Below are 14,028 nucleotides of genomic sequence, written 5' to 3'. Positions count from 1 at the left end.
CCAGAATTTTCACACGAAGCTCCCCACGGACCTCAGGCTTGGACCGGTACCGCTGGGATCGCCCCAAGTTGGGCGCCAACTGAGGTACTGGGCTTTTCAGAACCGGTACTGATCCGGTAACCCAGCGGTGCCAGGGTACACCCAAAGACCTCGGGTACTTTCCTGATTCAGACCACAGAAACTCAGAGTCTTCTAGGTGAAGTCAAAGATCAAATTTATTGGCTGCAGCCAAGTAACAAGCGTCCTAGAAGTACAACAGCACGGTTTGTATGTTCTCAGGAGACTGTGTTTCAATGCAAAGTCAGGTTTCCTTATATACAGTTTTTTAAGCTTCAGGCAAACATTCTTGACATTTTGGTTGGTCATTCACATGTTTTCACTACAAAGGAAAAAACAGTGTCATGATGAAACCTCATATTTCATGTCATCCAACCCATAATAAATTACCCGGCAAGGCCTAGTATTTTACATCAGATAAGTGTGGACCCCCAATAAAAACCGGCACCTCCCCCTCGTAAAGTAAGAAGAAGAAAAGAGCAGGTGCAGGTGTGAGCAAGATTAGGCAGGGTGTGTGAGCGATAATAAGGGTTTTATGGCATGGTGTGCCTTGATGCTATCTGATTCGGCCACTGGGAGAGGGACTGACCAAACAGGTTTGGCCGGAGGCAATGGTTCCAGCTTTCCCAGGTCAGAGAAAAGTCAATCAAGGTGTACGTGTCCTTGGAATCAAATCTGACTGTATTATAAGCCTATGTGAGGGCAACTTTTAAAAATGGCTGCCGTGTATAAAATGGGAGCCACGAGTGCAGGACGAAAATGGCGATTTCGAGGTGAAAACGCTGCTGGAATTGAGCGAAAATGCTCATGCTTAGTGTACTAGTCATTATCGGTCTTTTGATACTAAAATCGTACTGCTGTGGCAAAGTAAATTACATGGGTCCCGAATTTTTAGAACCACAAGGCCACAATAGTGTCAACAATTGTGACCCTTTTGTGCTAACAACCAAAAATACGGCACAACCATGGTGTTGTTATGTGCCGGTAGGAGGTGCAGAGAAAGTGGCGCATCAGCCCTGATCTGCCACTCTTTCTTAAATATGGGCCTGTGTTTTCTTAAGCACCTCTTTTCAAGGAAGACGTACTTAAGGTTATCTTAGTTGTGGTTGAACTGGGTTTTACGGTTGTTAAGCTACTAATGTTGTCACATATATTTGGGGTGTGGAGCAAGATGATATAGTACATAAATACACAAGCAAAGGTCCCTTTTTTCCATCTAAAAGAGCTCTGCTTTTGAATGATATTTTTTTAATATATGAGTCTGAAACTGCTGCCTTCTTCGAGATGGATATTTGGGGATACAAGGGGCATATTTAGGAGCCCCCAGCTCCTCCTTGTGCCATTCCATACATTAGAATACTGGCGATTTAAGTATTTAAATCCATTCCACACAAACAAATGTGGCTCAAAGGATGTTACAAGGCTCAGAATGCCTTTAGATGTCAGTATTCTGTGAAACCTTCACAAGTAGACTCACCTGTTTGGCGATTGTATCAGGACTGTTCGGGTTGCTGATTTCCTGTACTATTTGCAGAACACCATAATTTAGAAAAAAAAGTAATTTCACTGAAATTGGCATTGGATGTATCCTATTTAAAAGTTTTTGAATTTATATATTTTTTATTTAATCTTATTGTTTCCAGAGTCAAAATAACGTAAAGAAAAGCCAACAATGATTTATAGTGCGACATAAAACAATTCATGTAATAGTATCTTCGTTTCATTCCAATATATTGTTACATTGTTATTCCACGCATTCCAAGAACTAAACCTCTTTTTATAAGTGATCCAAGAAATGGGGATTATTGTGTGTGTACTAGTTTTCAATTTGCTGACCTTGGCGAATGATAGTCTGCTTTAGTCCTACTGGGATTCAAAGCTCTGACTTGCACAACACCGCAGTTGCCACCCGCAAGTGTTTAACACAGTGAGACACCTTCACATCTGGTCCATTTATAGTTCTGGCTTGTGTACAGTGGTCGCTCCTTTGCTAAGGTGGAGGAGCATTCCCCCACTGCTTGTGGAAGAAGGGAAAATTAAATGATAATAACGGAATTTTATCACTTTATTTTGATCTGGAGCCATGTTAGGGCTGGGTGGGGCTGGAGGCGAGTGCTATGTGCACCATAAGTGCCTGTGTCTGTTTGGGTTGCCGTGTTGGACTGGCCAAACAGACATGCACACTTAGCATTTCTCCACCCGGCTGTATTGCACAGCCGGGACGAGAAAGTGCACACGGTCCCACTTCCTGTGTGAGCACCAAAGGAGGCCACTCATACCAATCACAACGCTGCTGTCATGCTGGTGACAGCAGCATCATGCATGGCTGAGGGGAGTGTGGGAGCCTATGTGCTGCCCGGAAGAGGAAGAGGCTGCTCAGGACAAGGACACAGGAGACGAACCCTCCCGACAGAGACGTTAAGTGTTTTCTTGTTTTTTATCTCCCGTCACCACCATCCCCTTTCATTGGCAGTCGCCATTGCTTATAAATGTATAAGTAAAATTGCCCTGCAGTCTAATGCCACACTAGTGTCATCACAAGGGTTTTGGGTGCCCAAGACAAGTACTATTTTGGGGCCCCTTTTCAGAACAACTTGAGTTTTTTTGCACATTTTCTACTTATTCAAACTCCTTGATGTCAAGCTATATTTACTTATACATTAAAATATGTGATTGAGAAATAGAAGTGAGTTAGCAAAAAGATCACTTTCCCAGGGGCCCCTTGAAAGGTAGGGGCCCTGGGAAAGTGTCAAATCACTTTCAATGTTCATCAGACATCACTGCACCTAGGTGCAGAGCATTGCATTGTATTGCTTTGGCAGTACTGGCCTCTGTTGGATTATCAAGATGGCTTCCTTGTTGGATGTCTTGGTTTCTGGGAAGGTATAGACACACTAGGTGTCTCATTTACAAGGCCTTTGTGCCACCATTGCATCATTTTTTTGGACAAAACGGTGGTACAAGCAGTGCTCTACACCACTCCACATTTACAAACTGATGCATTGGGCTCAACATGTCAGTTCGTAAACCCTTGTGTCATATTATACCTGCATCATATTTAATGTATGCACGCTAGGCATTCCCACAGGAAAAGCCACGCAGAACCGACGCAGTGAAATTGACAACATTTCACTTCATCATTCTGCGACTTCACTGCCTCAGAATTATACAGTTTGCTCAGAGCAGGTGTAAAACTGACACAGGGGTTTTCTCAATGGGGGCCTCCTGGCATTGCTGGAGTAGCATATTTATTTGGATGCTAGTCCAGCAATGCGTGAGTTTAACGCATCTGTGGAAATGTGTGCCATGGAGCACTGTATTTTAAATAAATCGCGTCCATGGTGTTGTAGGGGGCCTTAGGGCAGCACAAGAAATCTGATGCATTGGAGCACATGCTTTTCTTGTAAATGAGGCCCCAGGTATGTCTTGAGGACTCTGTGTACTTCTGAAAGCTTCCACTGTGATCGGCACAGTGTTTAATGGCGTCCGGGTTGTTGGGAAACGCGACTTCCTGATGCTTGCACATACACTGAAGTTGCATTTGTGGTAAACTCACCTACAAATTCAGTGCCTGTGCTAAAATGTCACGCGATCAAAGTAAAGAGTCGCAGTATATCTGAAAATACCAGTACAGCACCATAGAACACGTTTTCCCCTTTAATCAAATTTGGTATACGTATTTCCAAATGCAGTGTTTTCGTGCGGTTTCGCGCTGAACACAGAACGTGCGGCTCTCTACCAATTACTTCGAAAATTGCATATATATGAGATTCTATCGTGACAAATGTGCATTGATGGTAGAACTGAGTATCACTTCTTAATCGGTATATATTTTGTTTGACCTTTCTTAGACCCCTTTATGATTGATAAATGAGAACATTTCATTTTCTCCTGGCAAGCATAACAGTCGTTAGGCTATCTATCTACTGGCTTAATGAAAGTCTTACCCAGGAAATACTGTTGATTTCAGCAGATCATCAAACAGAGTTACATGTTCTCATTAAAAATTCAAAATAAAATATCAACATTTCGGACTGTGCATGGAAGGACACAAATCTCTCGCTGCCCTAAGCCCCTGTGGTGACTTTGGGAAACAAAATGTAAAAATGATGAAAATCTCTGGGTCTCAAGGGGAAGTTTGGTTTCCGAGGGTATGGGGCGAGGAGTGCTTCTTCTACAAACCTTTTCAAGTTTTATATATTCTTTGACATTGGGAAAAACACGAATTCTGAACTTTTTTCCAGTATTTTCCACAACATTTTACATAACCAAGTCCAATCGCATTGATGGATATATTTTACAGCAATGCTTAAAGACGGCTGTATTTTGAAAGATGTGATCTGCAACTATATATAACATAAATATGATATGATTTTCAATCCTTAAGTATTAATTGGACAGTTTCTAAATATGAGAAATGTGTGGATAAGAACAATGAGATGGCTCAGTTACACTATAGGTGTCTCCTGATTTACTGAGATTTTTCATTGAGGTTACCACATTTTGAAGGTGGAGCCTCAACCTAAAATCCTTTTTCTCAAGCTCTAAGCTACACAAAGCCATCTTAGGTAGCATTGTGTGGTTTAGTAAACACAAAGGCCCAAATTTACTAAGCACGTGTGTTGCCATTGCATCATGCAGGTAAAATAAGGGTTAAAGTGATGTTTACTAAACCATTCAAAGCCATCTTGCATAGATCTGTTTGGCTTTGTAAATCCAGAGTAATGCAGGGCAGCACAAATCTCTGCCTTGAATTAATCTGCATTGGGAAGGATTTCTATGTGAGGAGTGGGGTAGTTCCCACATATCCACCCATAGATTTTGGTCCATTCCCAGATTTAGGAAGGGTAGTACACCTGGCAATGTGTCCAAATAGGGGGCCATCCCAACAGAAGTGTAACAAGAAGTAGTATGTTTTATTTCTCCTCGCCATTTTCTGTTTCTATATGTGCTGCATTTGGCAGCATACATAGCAAGAGGCAAATTCCCCTGAGGAGTGTTTTTGTGAAGGAAAGTGTCCCTCCTTGCACAAACACATTCCTGCTTGTAACACAGGCACCGTAGTGCCATGGCTCAAGTGTCCCTGTGTTGGCTCTGTGCAGCACTCAGTGCACCAGCACAAAGAGACAGAAGGCATGTACCACATCATAGTAAATACGGTGCAATCCTGCTCTCTTCATTTGGTGCAGCACATCAAGTTGTCTTCCTGCAGTGAATCAAATGTTAGTAAATCTAGGCCAAAGTAACACAAGGCACTATGGTGCAAGGGTATGTGTGTTGGTGCTAGGTAGCAGACAATGCATCAATGCGGAGAGATAGCTGAATAGCCTCTTATATTAGTACAAATGCCACTTGTCAGCTCTCTCCCATTAACGCATGGCAGTGCAGCAACTTGATCATGACTTGCTGCACTGCATTGTGTGAATTGTAAATAAATGTGCCCTAAGGGTCAGTATTTGGTTTCTTCAGCAGCAGTAAGCTGAAGGCATGCTTGAAAGAATTAGGAAGGACACCTGAAAGTGGGAGGCATTTATTATATTGATGTCTCTATTTGTTTAAGGCAAAGTACTAAACATAGCTCTGTGTATGAGATGGAAAATTTTACTTCATCAGACTCTAGTGGTTTAAAGGAGGTAAAATTGGGCAGAATTTTAGGTGGTGAGATGCAATGGTATGGAGATGGACTTGTTAGCGCGTCAGGACCTTGATAAGTAAACTTACAAGGAGACACGCCTAGGCCAATAAACCTTTTGACCACATTCGGAAACTTCCCAGAACGAGATATCTTTAAGGCATCACAATCAATATCGCAATAATCCAATCAATATTTGTAATACTTAATCAACGAGTTAGTCAATAACATTCAATAAAGATCACTAACGCGAACACACCATGACCTTTCAGTCATGAATAACCACACCAATTTTATTTCCCTATTAGTTACAATCTAATATCATCTCCATTAGCAATCAATCTCATTAGTAACTCTTCAAACTTGTAATTAAAAACACAATTAATCAAAGTATAAAGCATATACGTTAAGCATTGACATGTCATTAGTAAGAAACAGTTTAGCAGGTTGCAATAATACGTGATTCAACAAAGCAGGAATTCAGGGGGTCATTCCGACCCTGGCGGTCCATGACCGCCAGGGCCGGCGACCGCGGAAGCACCGCCAACAGGCTGGCGGTGCTTCCTGGGCCATTCTGACCGCGGCGGTAAAGCTGTGGTCAGAAAAGGGGAACCAGCGGTTTCCCGCCGGTTTTCCCCTGGCCCAGGGAATCCTCCATGGCGGCGCTGCTTGCAGCGCCGCCATGGGGATTCCGACCCCCTTCCCGCCATCCCGTTCCTGGCGGTTTTTACCGCCATGAACAGGATGGCGGGGACGGGTGTCGTGGGGCCCCTGGGGGCCCCTGCACTGCCCATGCCACTGGCATGGGCAGTGCAGGGGCCCCCTAACAGGGCCCCATAATGATTTTCAGTGTCTGCTTTGCAGACATTGAAAATCGCGACGGGTGCCACTGCACCCGTCGCACCCCAGCAACTCCGCCGGCTCCATTCGGAGCCGGCTTCATCATTGCTGGGTCTTTCCCGCTGGGCCGGCGGGCGGCCTTTTGGCGGTTGCCCGCCGGCCCAGCGTGAAAGCCAGAATGGCCGCCGCGGTCTTTTGACCGCGGTGCGGTCATTCGGCGGTTCCCGCCAGGCGGGAGGCTACCGCTGCCCGCTGCGGTTGGAATGACCGCCTCAGTCATTTGTCTATTTGCGTCAGATTTTGGTGAACACCTTAACTAACCTCGAATTAGCATCAGCATGTTGGGCTTCATGCAAAACAATTTAGAAAACACAAATTTAGAAAACCTCTAACTACGGCTTCTATCAAAAGAGCAGTTGGTACCTAGAAAGAAAAGGCAAACAGACAATTACAATTTGCATCAGAGAGTTACCCCTCCAATGAATCAGCAATCAGCATCAGTCCTCGTCCTCAGGACATCAGTCAATTCCGCATCAGCAAGGATAGGACAGGGCAAAGTCTCAGTAAGGCATTGCTAAGAATAAGGCTCTTCCCTCGTATGGAGGAGAAGTCAGTATCAGGTAAGAGTTCAATAGAGGATGGTTAAGATATCAGAAGAATAAACAACAAAGTCCCAAAGATTAATTGGCAAAAGTATAGCTCGGTGGAATGTCCAGTAAAAGCTAATATTGGCTCATAATGGCAAGGATTTGTGATGAAGAATGGCTGATTTCTCCTCGGGTCACGCTGTTATATCAAAACTGTCGAACTAGCCCTTAATTCCTCATTGGATCAATTTTGGTGCATCATTATCCCTGTCCAATAATTCTCCACGCACCTCACTAGAATTTTTCACAAAACACAGTTCTCATGCAGTTGATTGGCCCATGTTGTTGACGTCTTCATCGGTAGGAATGTCAGGTAAGAAAGTTACACTTTATGCTCCAGTCAGTAGTCCCATTGTCTTCTCCTAGTCTAGACAGCCTTGTACCTGTTACAAATTACACTGTTGCATTTGGCAAGAGCAAGTCGGGTCCCATGAGAAATAATTTACTATGGCTACACACATATCTCTAGCTTCTGGAAAAGTACAGCTTTGTGTCCTTCAGGAAAGCAGCACATTGCACGTTAGAAAAACACAGTTTAATATGAGACCAGGCAGCTAGGCCCAGACCCTCGCTAAACTAAGGCCTAGTGATTAATTTAGTAAAACTCCAATACATGACTATAATCATAATATGCTAATACAAAACCACACATTAGTACATTATTAATCCACCATTAATACGTTTCATTTGTCATCGCATACATTGGTGGCCACTCAACGTGAGCACATTTCAAACATGTGCATTATTTCCTAGGTTAACACATTTTCTATGCAGCTTCATTACAGAATATATTGCAAGCTTTTCATGTTGATATTAATTTAAAAGTCACACTCCAACATACTCATACATTTTGGAGAATTTATCTTAATTCAGGGGCCACTTCAAAGTCTAACGTCTCATTAAAGACAGAGCACCAACTCACAAAAGTGCACCTAGCCCTTAAGTGTAAATTTAGATCTGAAATGAAAGAGCCTGATTTGCACAGATAAAATTAGATCTGACGTCAAAGGGTCCGAATCACAAAGGTAAACTTGTACCTGAAGTCAACGTTTTGACCTGAAGCCTAAGGGCCCGATTCACAAAAATAAATGTAGACCTGAAGTTTAAGTTTACACCTGAAGTCTAAGTCTATGGAGCTTTAAAAGTAACAGCTATTTCTCATGAACCTACATTGACAGGCTTCTCATTTGTCTTCCTACCTCTGCAGTAAATAATTTTCAGCCAAAACATTTTCTATTAATTGTGAGATGGTATTAATGTGGCCCGAGATGTATAACTGTTTTCCAAAAACATATTTCTGGTCACAAGTTAAAAGTTGATGATCAGCTGAAAATTCTGTGTGCATGTAGACCGATAGTTTATGCCAGTGAGTGTTGCACTATCGTCGATTTGATGAAGTCTTGGAGATATCCTTTCTTTGTAGCACCTTGTAGGGAGAACATGTTTTTCTCACTTTCTTATGTCGTTTTCTCTGGACAGCTTGCATTTTGGACCTCTTCAGTGATGGGTACCAACAGCCAGGACCAGCTACAAATGTTTCGTTTAAAAGGAGAGATGTCTACATTTTCAATTGCCACATCGTCATTCTCTTAAGACAACTAAAAAGCAATATGTAGGCCCCAGCTTAGTCACACAGATAGTAGGTATGGCAAGCACTAGTGAAGGGTATGGCTGTCCAAGCTACATCTAAAACATAACGTACACATTTATAAAGTCTGCTATCTAAGCAGGCTCTGCTGCAGGACGTATTTCACACATCACTGGAAATTGATGAAATTGATTGGAAAGTCCAATCGAAAACAAATTTAAAGTCTATAGGTAGCCTAAGTTGAAAATAGCAGTTTTTAGTGTAAATTCCTATTTCCCACCAACCCTTCATACGTTTTGAAAAATGAAAGGAAAAAATACCTGTGCTCAAATGAGGTGTATTCTAAAAACATATATTTTCAGGACTGAATTCATTCACACCTTTTGAATAGGTTTTCTCTCCAGTTGCTACTTCAAGGGTTGGCTACACGATGCTCAGGGAGGGAAGAAACCTCTGGTGACTTACAATTGGGTGTGAATTTGTTTGAATGGACTCTACAACACCCATTCCATGTTGAAGGGGATGCCAGCAGGCCCACTGGAGCCCTGTCCAGTAGTTGACTTGGATCAGACGTTGAATCAGGAAGTTTTAGATTATTTCCTACAAAGCCAATGAGGTTGAATTCAGAGCCTCAGTGGTGCATTTGAGAGTAAGGAGGAGATCTGTGTAGATGGGTCCACCTTTTGAGATCATGGTGCATGTAATGTCATAATAATGCAATGCCCACCAGCTTATATCAGGAAAGAAAGTCATCACTTTACTAAAAGAACTAGCAGGCTGGATCATCTTTATTGTATTAATTTGACCTTAAAATTACCTCTCAGTCTCCTTCTAGTAATAGATCCCGCACTGAAAAGGAGAGGAGAGATTTCTTCTTTGCTTACTAGGCTGAAATTCCCTTCCTAAATACTGGAGGTAGATGTCTCCAACTTTTTCTTAAGCATCTGTTGTACATAATTCTACTACAGGGCTAGATACATGAGTGTCCTGCAGATGTGTAAGGACAGAGGATGTCAAAGACCTTCTACTGAACCTTGTTTACTTTGATGGGACTTTATTTCTGAGGCAAGAGTGTGCAAAAGGTTCTGAGGTTTCACAGATTCCTCAGAACCTGTGTTCTCCCTGGAAGAACTGGAAGTGACCTAGCTGGAAAATAACAACTCCTAAGTCAAGAGGCTGTCGTAAAGATTGGTGGATCTTCCCCTTTTTGCCTGGTCACCCCCAGCATTTTACCTTCTGTTGTTGAACCCATTTTTTGGCATTAATACGGTGTGCACATTTTCTCTGCTGATTAGTAGTAAAGCGCATGTGCGTTTTCACTAAAATATAGGACAATTTGTATTTACCTGATTGATACTTTTAATTGACTTGTGAGTCCCTAGTAAATGGTACTACCTGTTCCCAGTGCCTGTCAATTAAATACTACCAGTAGGCCTGCAGCACTCCCAAAGTAGCCTTTTCAACCATGTCTCAGGCCTGACACAGCAGCTTATAGTTCAGTTTTAAACTGCTATTTTGACCTGGCCAAGTAAACATTTTGCCAGCTCTCAAGCTTTTCTTTTTAATACTTAAAAGTCACCCCTGAGGTAGGCCCTAACCACCCAGACAGCAGGGTGCGTAGTATTAAAAAAGCAGGGCATGTGGGTTCAAGTTTTACATGTCCTGGTTATGATAAAATCCTAAAGTTGTTTTTTACTATTGCAAAACTGATCTCTCATGTTGACTAACACTGAGTTACCTTATTATAAGTGCTAACTTTCGATTGTGGGCAGATAGATATACACTGTTTACACTGGAATTAATTGCAATTTTAAATCATTTTAATTGATGAAGTTGGATTTTAAGCCATATTTCTGAAAAATGATATATTTAGAAAGTTGGAATTTTCTTCTCCTAACCATTTGTGCCTTCTGGCATTTCCCTGGGCCACATGGCAATACATGGTTGTGTTGTTGGGGTTTGTTTAGTGCTTCCAGAGAGTAACACAAATGGAGGCTAACTTGTGGACAGGAAAAGCGATCCTGGCTGGATGACTGCAGCTACTCCCACTTACACTGAAAAGGGTTGTGCCTCCTGCACAAACAAACATCCTGACACCAGGTCTGCCCTGCCTTTTGTCACTGCAGACAGTTTGGAGCCTTGACAGGGGAAAAGGAAGAACTTTACAGAGCCAGATGTGTGTGTAGCACAGGGAGTATACCTGTACAAAAGCTGGCACGTGGAATAAAAATTAGACCCCCAGAGTCTTTCATTAGATCACTCCTGTGGAATTTACAGAAGAAGGACTGCCCTGTTACCAGATGACTGCCCTCCTGTTTCAAGAGCTACCTTGCTGTCTGAGAAAGAAAATTGGACAAGCTTGCCTTCACCCCAGGCCATCTAAGTGACTCCAAGGGTCAGTTGGCTGAGCTCCTGTGTGAGCTATAGGGACATAAGTGGTCTCCCGCACCTGACAAGGTAACCTGCTGCAAATGGACCAGCCTGGACCTTCAACTTGATCTCCTGGAACCCTGCTGGATTCTACTAAAGTGAGTATCTGGCCCCCAGGAGATGCCTTTTGAGGTCCTATACCCTTGGCTGCCATCAGAGTTCACTCCTCCTAAAGAAAAGGTGAAAATCCCAAAGTTTGGGCTTCTCACAACTGCAAATGGGACATTGATGCCAACACTCTGATACCCATGAAAATGGCCAAAGCAAAGTAAGGGTGAAACCTGCTCTTTGTTCCAACAATGTCGGTTCACAATGGCAGTTAATGCAAAACTACAGTAACATCTGGCCCCAAGGCCTGACTTGCTCTTTGCGCTATAGAGATGACAATCCATGACACCAACCTGCTCTCCGTGCAACAGTGATGACCCTCCCCAGCACTCAGCCTCCTTCTTGTGGCATGCGCCACTGTGAATAGTACTCTTCATTCTGGGCTTGAGGAGGTAACTTTTCAGTGGGACTAACCTGGTCCCTGTACTCGACCTGCACTCCATCTTCATCGGCCTGAACTTGTGACTTTTCTTAGTGTAATGCAACCAGATGACCATGTTATGTGGTTTCAGATGCCTTTTTTACCTAAGACTTTGAAACTGCATATCTCCGGTTCTACTGATTGGAATTTTGTCACTCTAGTGTAATTGTATTCATTAAAATGTTGTTTATTTTTCGAAATTGGTTTGGCATTTTTCTTAAGTTGTGTTTTCATTTCATTAATGTTTATGTGCTGTACCCATACTTTACGGTTTGCCTCTAAGTTAAGCCTGACTGCTTGTGCTAAGCTACCAAAGAGTTAAGCAAAGTTTAATTTAGACACATTTGTGGTTCACCATTACAAAGATGATTGTTGTTGCCCGAGTGAGGCTTCCATCCCTTTCAACCAATAACCCACTTCCTTGCACAGATTTGAATACTGTATGCAAGTAAAGAACCTGCAGAAACACAGTGACATTAAAAATAGAAAACACAATTATTGTTGTGTGACCAGGATATTCTGCCAGATGACTACAATAGTATGCTCTTGTCATGTCTTTAGCTTTGCAGATTTTCCTGCTCTGAGATTTTTGATGAAAGTTCAAAGCTACAGTAATGCTGCAAGCTAAAAAGGCCCAATCGTCTGCACCTGAGAAGTCATATCTACCTACAGCTTCCAGGCTTGCATTGTTGAGGTTATCTGTGAGAGTCATTTCTAAGTCAAAAGAAAAAAACATTCAGTGGTGGCCACAAGTTGGTATTCAGTCCTGGGTCAGTCACAAGGTGTGTGTAGGTTACAGTCCTGTAAATGGAGGATATTTTCTCATTTGTTTACATTTTCCTATTAGTGGAGTTTTAATTTATTTATAACTTGTGATCTTCACATATGATATTTCCCATTAATGTTGATATTTATAGTTAATTTGTTGATTGTTTAAATAATAATTGCATCCATATTACATGCATTTTCTCACATGAAGCCACAGCTGCTTAAGTCCAGCTACCACATGTGAGCCAGGGATTGCCTACGGCAGCAGGAGAGTACTCACAAGATCCCACCTACGTTTGTGGGTTGAGTAATTTGAGCCTATCAAGACAGTCACTGCTCACAAAAATTCTCTGGCTTCTCTACCTTGTCGTACGATTCCCTGCACGCATATTGTAGATTCTCTGACTGGGGTTAATTATTGTTTATTTACTTTGGAAATGAGGTGGCCTCTGTACAACTTAGATCTCAAAACAATATGCATTATTTGGAATAACCTATAATGATATACATAGAAATTTTCACTTCAAATAAAATGGAAATCTCAAAGAATCAACAAAGGATTCTGTATTGATTTATTCATGGGTAGAACTTCTTAATCTCACTGTAAAAGATTACTAGCACTGAAGTACAGTGAGTCCAAACATCGAATAGTGATCTACCCCCACAGTTGTGGATCACAGATATTACTCAACAAGGAGAGAGTGCTTGACCTTGGAGCCTACTACCGTAATGAAGATGAAAAGAGGTTAAATTCAGGTGGCCAGTTGGGAGGAATGAGATTGCAAGGGAGTATACCTCATGTGAAGGAACATATCAACATGTATGATAAAGCATTAGAATGCTATGCAAAATGGGATAGATATAGGGAAAGTAAGGATATTAGGTGTCCCCACAGACTCTTGTGTAAACTTCAACACCTTGTTCCAATGTACAACCAGAATCAAATGATAAACAAAATGATACAGACGAAATAGGAGAAAATCTCAAATTCCCCCATTCCCTCATTGCAGCCCATAAGACTTCATGGTGAAAGCTGGAACTCAAAACACAGGTCAATGAGAAGGGGGGAAGTCTAAATCCAGACTAACTCAAATGGGAATTTACCAAAGAGGCTGTGTATGGTTAATGTCCCATATTCTCCATAAGAGCTAAAGAAAATAGCTAGTCTCTTAAAAATAAAGTGATCCACTTGGTGAGAAATCATGCACATTGTTACTCCCAGATTAGATCTGATCTCCAGGAGGTGAAATGCTGATTTTCACAGAACTTACAGCTTGATTACATAGGGCCTGTTTTAGAGTTTGGTGTAGGGGGTACTCTGTCACAAATGTGACAGATATCCCACCCACCATATTAAAAGTGCCAAAGGCTATAAAGGAATTGTAAAACAGTGGCCAGGATTTCCGTCACATTTATGACAAAGTAACCCCCTCAAGCAAACTCTAAATCAGACCCATAGTCTTAGATCTGAGCAGGAAGGAGTATGCAGTTGTAATAGTGGATTTGGACTTGGGCACCTGTCCCCCTCAAGGGTTCC

The sequence above is a fragment of the Pleurodeles waltl genome, chromosome 1_1 (assembly GCF_031143425.1).
Source record: "Pleurodeles waltl isolate 20211129_DDA chromosome 1_1, aPleWal1.hap1.20221129, whole genome shotgun sequence".
In the NCBI taxonomy this organism is placed as follows: domain Eukaryota; kingdom Metazoa; phylum Chordata; class Amphibia; order Caudata; family Salamandridae; genus Pleurodeles; species Pleurodeles waltl.
Note: the sequence above shows the minus strand (reverse complement) of the source record.